Below are 8,246 nucleotides of genomic sequence, written 5' to 3' on the forward strand. Positions count from 1 at the left end.
GGAGCTTGTGCCTGGAGGCCACCAGGCACTTGGGTCACGGACGGTACAGCTGAGCCCCAAGAGATCCAGTCCAGTCCTCAGTGAGCAGAGGCCTGGAGGTGCGTCCACATTGGGACCTGCCCCAAGGTCCGCCAAGCTGGGACCTGCCCCAGACCACTCAGCGAGGCCCTGGGAAAGCGAGGACCAGGAAGCAGGCCTCCCAGCTGTGCATCCCAGGGCCTCCCCACCCCAGCAGCCCACCCAGACCCACATTTAAATCTCAGGAGAACCGTGCACTCCCTCTAGCCCAGCCAGGACTCCAGACACAGGGAAAGAATGAGGGACTGAGCCAAGCCCGTGAGAAAACGAAGGAAAGAGAAACACTTCAAAACTAACACATGCTATTTTCTTCTTAGACTTGCAAAGCGTTTGCCTAGTTTCCAATTCTCTGGATATGTTCTCAAGGAAAACTGGGGCTAGGTCTCCCCTAAGAGCTCCCAGGGAGACCTGGGGGTGGGTGTGGGCGGGTACTCAGCATTCCAGTTTGCATAGTGTGGTCTCCACAGTTAACTATCAGCATGAAGGGCGCTGCACTCGAGGTATTTGCTAATGTTTCATTTCATCTTACATTTCTCTGGCACCTGGAGAAATTAGAAGCCTGGCAAAAATAATGCTTAGCAAGCATTTGTGCCTTAGAGCACCCAGCAACTGCAAAAGGCCCTTTTAAAATGCTTTTAAGATATTTTGTTTCTCAGCATGTCTCCTGTGAGAAGGTGGCTCTAGTCCAGAAGAGTTAGGCTGGGTAATTTCCACAGAGTCACATAAGGGAGATCAGAAGGCTCACAGTTGTCAGTCCAGGTTCCTCTGGGTTTGTTGTGCAGAATTGGGGGGCGGGGGTGGGGGGGCGCTTCCTCAGCACAAAGCTGGGTAGAAACCGGTGTCAAGGGCTAGTTACCCTCTGTGACTTCACCTGAGGAGCAGCAGAAGGCACCCCTTCTCCCTGGTCCACCCCAGCACACAGACCGGCACGTGCCAATCACTGGGGGTATCGTGCTCTGACATGGTAAACCCCAACTTCCTCATCCTTTTCCACCTCGTTCCACAACATGAAAATAGCACTGTTTAAAGGACCATATTCTTATAAATGATCCAAAGGGTCCCGTGCAGGGGCTGAATCTCTTTCTCTGCCTCTGTGCAATGAAAATGGCTGCAGGCGTGAGAGAGGCCCTGGCAGGCCCAGAAAGAGCTCACCAGGATGCCAGTCTGCCAGCCTGGGGGTAACGGGAAAGGGGGGTAACGCTTCACATAGAGGGAATGCACTGCTCATGGTGGGATTTCTGGTATCTGCAGCGGTGGGGAAGGTGGCAAGAGGGACCCTCTTCTGGAACCTCAGACGGTGGCCGTTGACCCCAGGACGACGCCGGCTCCTACAGACCCGGCTCTTTCATTGTTCATTGCACTGCAGGAGGATGGCCCTCAAATTGTAAGTCTGGGCTGGGACCCACATTCCCTACGAGGCCCAGGTGGTGCTGCCGTGGCTGGTACAGGCAGCTGGGGGACACCCTGAGATCTGCCCGCTGCTGCGAGCGCCTTTCTCGGGTGACCTCGGGACCTGGAGGTGCATCTGCCCCATTTCTCTCCTCGCTCACCGTGTGTGTGGTCAGGCGCCGGGTTTGAGCCATGCTGCAGTTCCCACCCCAGTGCCATATTTTCCGTTCTCTGTGTTTAAAGCGATTAAGCAAAATCATTTAGGGGGGAAAAAAACAAAAAAAAAATTTTAAGGTGAAAAGAGAAACTACGAACAACTTTGGGTTTTGTTTGGAAAGAAAATTCCTAGGCGTTGAAACGGTCACCTTTAAGACGGAGTAGTGTCCACACATCCCTGGGGAGAATCTCGAGCTACCCAAGCACCGAGGTTTTTTCCTGCTTCCTAATCTTAAAAGTCACATTTCCTAAACAAACACGGAGCTTATCTTGTCTTCCCAGCCACAGAATTATGTAAGGGCTGTTAGTTTTTAGGGAAGAGCAAAGGAATAATAAAGAGCCTCATCTAAAAGAGGGAAAATCCGCAGGTGCTGGAAAGATTTGACATTCAAGCCCATTTCTGTGCTTGAAATAAGCCAGTTCCACACAAGCCCATTTGCCGCAAAACTGCCTCTCGACTCTCCACCAGCAGCTGCATTGGGGGAGTAGCGGCAGAAAAACAGTTCCCCTCGGAGAGTGGTCCTTCTCTTCCCTTTTCTCTGGTAACTTCTGGGAAGTTTCTCATGCAATCACAAAACCTGACAGTGAGGTGGCAGTTGAAATAGAGAAGTCAAGGTAAAAACCAAAGAAAGTGGATGTGGACTCTCTGAAGACAGCGCAGCCATCTTTCTGTGGGGAAAATCAGAAGAAATCAGGTTAAGAGAAGCTTTTTATCAGATTTAGTCAGGTAATACTTGACCAGCTATCCCGCCTTTGGATGCATTGCCCATGGAGCGGGGCAGAAACTAGAGGGTGGACACAGGCCTTACCCTCAGGGTCTCACAGGGCACAGGGAGGGGTGGGGAACAGAACAGTGGCCCCACAAAGAAGCCACAGTCCTAATTCTCAGAAACTATGACGTTAGGTGTTACCTTAGGTGGCATAAGGAACTTTGCAGCTGTGATTAACTTAAGGATCCCGAGATGGGGGCATGACCTTGGAATATTTGGTGGGTCCAGTGTAACCACAGGGTCCTTCTAAGGGAAGGAGAGGCAGGAAAGTCGGAGAAAGAGATCTGAGGACAGAGTAGAGGTGAGAGAGATTTCAGATTGCGTGCTTCTGGCTTTGAAGATGGAGGAAAGAACCACGAGCCCAGTAAAGTGGGTGCCCCTAGATGCTGGAAAAAGCAAGGAAACAGATCCTGCCCTAGAGGAACACCATCCTCCCAACACTTTGATTTTAGCCCAGAGGACCCATTTCAGACTTTTCCAGAACTGTAAGGTAATTAATCTGTGTTATTTCAAGCCATTCAATTTGCAGTAATTTGCCACAGCAGCAATAGGAAAGTGATACACAGGGAGAGGAAATTAAAGAGAAAACATGGAACTCCTGCGTCTCCTACACCCTGAGCAGGGCCCGGGCAAAATAATCTGCCCCCACCCGCAGCCTGGGGCACTGACCTGGGTTTCCGTCTGCAGCGTGAGCAGCTGAGCCCAAGGGTTTTCTTCAAAAGATACAGCTGGCCCCTTAACCTCCAGTTTGGACCACGAATCTTTTAGGACTCAAAAAGCCTGATGCTAATCTGGGTAGATCAAATACCAGGAAATTCTAGTACATGTTTTTCAGGCCTTCCCCCACTATGGAAATGGGATCTGAGAAAGCTCGTGGAGAACCACCTGGACTTCTCCAAGGGGCTAACCACAGGCTGTGTGCAGGGAACTGGGTTAGGGACAGAGAGCCTTGTTAACGATACATGCTTTCCAACACTACTGTGAATAATACAAGCCCTATATTAAGCATTCAGAACAGAAGAAATTGATTTACAGCCATTCACTGGATGAGCCAAAAATCATGGCCCCAGAGGCTTGGGATAAAGCCAATGAAAGCACAGCTAGAGCAAAGCCCGCAAAAATACATCCAGCCTCAATGTACATTTGCTTCGAGATCCGTAGCTGACAGACCAATGGAAGTTGGTCCTGTCCATCCTGCACCCTATTTAGAAGGCAGCCAAAAAGGAGGTGATATACAGCACCCCACCCCCAAGGGCAGGTCAGGAGGGGTGAGGAACTCCCAGCGGGTCAGACCCTGACCTTGGTGCTGCCGGATCCTTTCAGTGGTGGAGATACCACATGTCATTCACTCTGGAGGCTGCAGTGGGAAGTGGGCAACAGAAAGGAGGACCAGGTTGTTATGGAATTGAACTGTACCCACCGTTCATTCCACACATGGCGTGATGCCATGCTGGGCAGTGGGGCTGCACGGAGCAATTCTGTGCACTCCGGGCGCCTCCGTGTGAGGTGGGGTACGAAGGTGTAAATCATTCATTCTCAACTAAGACTTGAGGCCCCAAGGGACATACGTGGTGAGCAACTGGTGGTCTTGTCTTGCTCAGCGGACGGCAGGGCTACAGTGTACAGGCTGACAAAACTTCGGGTAGGTTGGGGAGAGGGTGGTTGGTTAAGTGTAAGAGGAGATTTAGAAAAGGAGCTGGAAGAGAAAGATTAGCGATGAAACAGCTGCTTTCGGGAAAAGAATCTTGGAGAAACAACAGAAATGTTTTAAAGGGATTTGAGGAATTCATGGGCTTTGTGATACAACATTCTTCTCCAGCATTCAGGAAAATCAGCATTGCTCACCCATGCTTCTGCAGTTTGTGCAGGAATTTTGGGACACAAGGATATGCAAATGTATCAGTTAACATTCAACTTGGGTTGCATAAATCAGAAAAATCCAAACTCATAATGGCTCAAAGGATGTTTATGTATACAGTTGACCCTCAAATGACACGGATTTGAACTCAGGTCTGCGTGTGCTTGTGGGGACAGAGCCCCAAAAAGCAGTTTCCAGGCTCTCGGCCTCACATAGAAGGGTGCTGGCTCAGGTAGTAAATGGCCATCGACTGTGATCAAATGGCCAGCAGCTGTGGCTAGTTGGCCGTCAGCTGTTACCAGTGAGCCATTAGCCATGAATATAACTGCCGTGGCTAGGCTAGGAGAAGAGGCTAGCAGAGAAGAAAAGAGAGAAAAGGGGGAGCTAGCAAGAAGATGGTGGCTGAGCCTGCAAGTGGAGCAGTGAGGGTTGAGAATTGTGTTGCTCCTGGTTCCTGTGTCTCCAACCCAGCCGCCAGCAAGAGTATAGTGGTGTGACTCCCCTACCTATGGCTCCGTGGGTGTTCCTTTTTGGCCTCACCATGTCCTGCGTTCTTGTGTGGGGGGCGGGACCGGAGACCCCGCCGGACGCCCCGCACGACACTTGGCGAAGTCGGCAGGATCCCCTGCACTACACATGGCGCAGCGAGCAGGGTATGGTGCCGGCCAAAGCTCTCCGAAGGGCAGTGGAGCAGTTTGTGCGTGAGTCTGAGGAAGACCAGGAGGAGCAGCTGCCTGAGAGCTGGATCCCTGTGGAGGGGTGGGAAGACATGGACGATTCCCCAACCAGCAAAGGCCGGAGAAAGCGAAGGTTGTTGCGGCCCCGTGGGCTGGAAAGTGCTTGCTGAGGCAGCCCGGATGCAGGACTAGGGGTCCCAGGAGGAAACGCTTGCTGAGTCCTCCGTGGGAGCTGAGGGTGAGGTCAAGGTCATCCCTCACCCCCAGGACAGCCCTGGCGAATGACTATGGACTATGGGGAATTGCCTTCCATCCCTAATTTAATGGACCACTTGACTGTTTGGGAACATACCACCATGTAGTGGAACTGGCGGATGTTTGCTATTGTGTCTTGACCGGCCACCATTGAGAATATGTAAGCACCTTGACTGTGAGTCGCTATTGTTCCAGCACGGTACCCTGAGAGGCCCAGAGAGAGTGGCAGTGCCCTGAGAGGCCCTGGCTGTGTCCAGGAAGCCGGGCTGTGCCGAGAGAGAGAGTGGCGGTGCCCTGAGAGGCCCTGGCTGTGTCCAGGAAGCCGGGCTGTGCCCAGAGAGAGAGTGGCGGTGCCCTGAGAGGCCCTGGCTGTGTCCAGGAAGCCGGGCTGTGCCCAGAGAGAGTGGCGGTGCCCTGAGAGGCCCTGGCTGTGTCCAGGAAGCCGGGCTGTGCCCAGAGAGAGAGTGGCGGTGCCCTGAGAGGCCCTGGCTGTGTCCAGGAAGCCGGGCTGTGCCCAGAGAGAGAGTGGCGGTGCCCTGAGAGGCCCTGGCTGTGTCCAGGAAGCCGGGCTGTGCCCAGAGAGAGAGTGGCGGTGCCCTGAGAGGCCCTGGCTGTGTCCAGGAAGCCGGGCTGTGCCCAGAGAGAGAGTGGCGGTGCCCTGAGAGGCCCTGGCTGTGTCCAGGAAGCCGGGCTGTGCCCAGAGAGAGAGTGGCGGTGCCCTGAGAGGCCCTCGTGTGCCCGGGTAGACTAGTGGTACCCTAAGAAGTCCAGGAAGTCTGGCTGTGCCCAGGAGTACTGGTGGTGCCCTGAGAAACCCTGGCTGTGCCCGGGGAGACTAGTGGTACCCTAAGAAGTCCAGGAAGTCTGGCTGTGCCCAGGAGTACTGGTGGTGCCCTGAGAAACCCTGGCTGTGCCCGGGGAGACTAGTGGTACCCTAAGAAGTCCAGGAAGTCTGGCTGTGCCCAGGAGTACTGGTGGTGCCCTGAGAAACCCTGGCTGTGCCCGGGGAGACTAGTGGTACCCTAAGAAGTCCAGGAAGTCTGGCTGTGCCCAGGAGTACTGGTGGTGCCCTGAGAAACCCTGACTGTGACCAGAGAGCTTGGCTGTGTCCAGGAAATAGCATTCACCTCCAGGTTCCTCGCACAGGGCCCCTCGCGGAAGACGCTTGTCGCGTAGATTGTGAGGCGAGAGCCTGTAGGGGTGGAGTGTGGGGACAGAGCCCCAAAAAGCAGTTTCCAGGCTCTCGGCCTCACATAGAAGGGTGCTGGCTCAGGTAGTAAATGGCCATCGACTGTGATCAAATGGCCAGCAGCTGTGGCTAGTTGGCCGTCAGCTGTTACCAGTGAGCCATTAGCCATGAATATAACTGCCGTGGCTAGGCTAGGAGAAGAGGCTAGCAGAGAAGAAAAGAGAGAAAAGGGGGAGCTAGCAAGAAGATGGTGGCTGAGCCTGCAAGTGGAGCAGTGAGGGTTGAGAATTGTGTTGCTCCTGGTTCCTGTGTCTCCAACCCAGCCGCCAGCAAGAGTATAGTGGTGTGACTCCCCTACCTATGGCTCCGTGGGTGTTCCTTTTTGGCCTCACCATGTCCTGCGTTCTTGTGTGGGGGGCGGGACCGGAGACCCCGCCGGACGCCCCGCACGACACTTGGCGAAGTCGGCAGGATCCCCTGCACTACAGTGCTCCAGCCAGTTCTGTCGAGCCTCCCCCTTGGAGAGAGAGCAGTCGGGGTACCTGTAAAGCTGTAATTAGCTCACACGGTGTTCATTACTCTCATTCTGGAAGTGCCAGCGTCATTTTCTCTCCAGCTGCTTCATGCTGTGCACGTTTTCTGTTTCCCAAGGCAGGAGATAAATACCCCACTTTGGCTGAAATAATAATTGAGCCAATCAAGACGATACATACGCTACCTAGGTTTACTCATGCTGGCAGGGGAGAGAGAAATGAAAACCAACAGTGCAGCCACTATAGGCGCGTACCTGAGCACCAGTGCACCAACCTGTCACCCTGTGTACCTGGGCAGGCGTACAGAGGACACTCTCTTTTGCTGCCTAGGACTGCTTCGTTTTTCCTCTGAACGCTATAGATGCAGTATCGGTAACAAAGAAGTTCTGGCGCCATGACGACCAAGACCTTTCTAACGTGGGATCAGATCTCATTTGCACACTCCAAGAGAGTCAGAACCCAGCGTTCCCACGCGGATGAGGCCACACTCAGACCAGAGGCTGGACTCCGTAGGGAAGGTGCCATCTTGGAGGTGGGCCTTCCTGTGTCAGAGGAGGGCTGTCCCACTTGGGCTTCCCAAACGCTAGCCCACAAGATCCGTGAGCAGGAAAAATTCTTGGTTTCATGCCATGAGGTGCAAGGTGGTTTTTTGTACAGCAGTAGTGACTGTGAGGAGAAACTGACATATTTCTGTCTTCAGATGCATGAACTTTGTAGGTCTTTGCACTCACTTAAGTGTCCTTTATGTCTATCCTTAAAATTATGTAATTCTCTTCATAAAGGGTTAAGATTTATTTCTAAGTACTTTAATTTGCTGCTTTTGCTATTATAAATAGCATCTCCATTGGTAACATTTTCTAACCATTTGTTGCTCTTAGCAAAATGGGTAAATTTGAGTTTTCTAAGTAAGAATTTCTTTCCAGTTTTCTACATATGCAATTTATATGATCTGAAAAATAATGAGTTTTATTTCTTTCTTCCAACTTTTATAATGTTTATTTCTTTTTCTTATGTTATTGCATTGACTCAGACCTCCATCCAGTGCAGTGTGGGGTTTTTTTCTTCCATGTCATTTTTCTTTCCCCTAATTTGCCTTACTTTGTATTCACTTTCTTCATTTCTGTTTTCTACTGGATCTATCAAATTTCCTTTAGTTTCCCTCATTTTCCTCTCCTGGTTGGGAAGTTACAGTTTCTATTCCAATTCTGTTTGAGTTTGCATTCTTAAAAAGCAGATTATTTTAAAAGCTCTAAACGTTAACTCCTGATTTATATGCCCTTC

This window comes from Rhinolophus ferrumequinum, chromosome 19 (genome assembly GCF_004115265.2).
Source record: "Rhinolophus ferrumequinum isolate MPI-CBG mRhiFer1 chromosome 19, mRhiFer1_v1.p, whole genome shotgun sequence".
NCBI classification, from domain to species: domain Eukaryota; kingdom Metazoa; phylum Chordata; class Mammalia; order Chiroptera; family Rhinolophidae; genus Rhinolophus; species Rhinolophus ferrumequinum.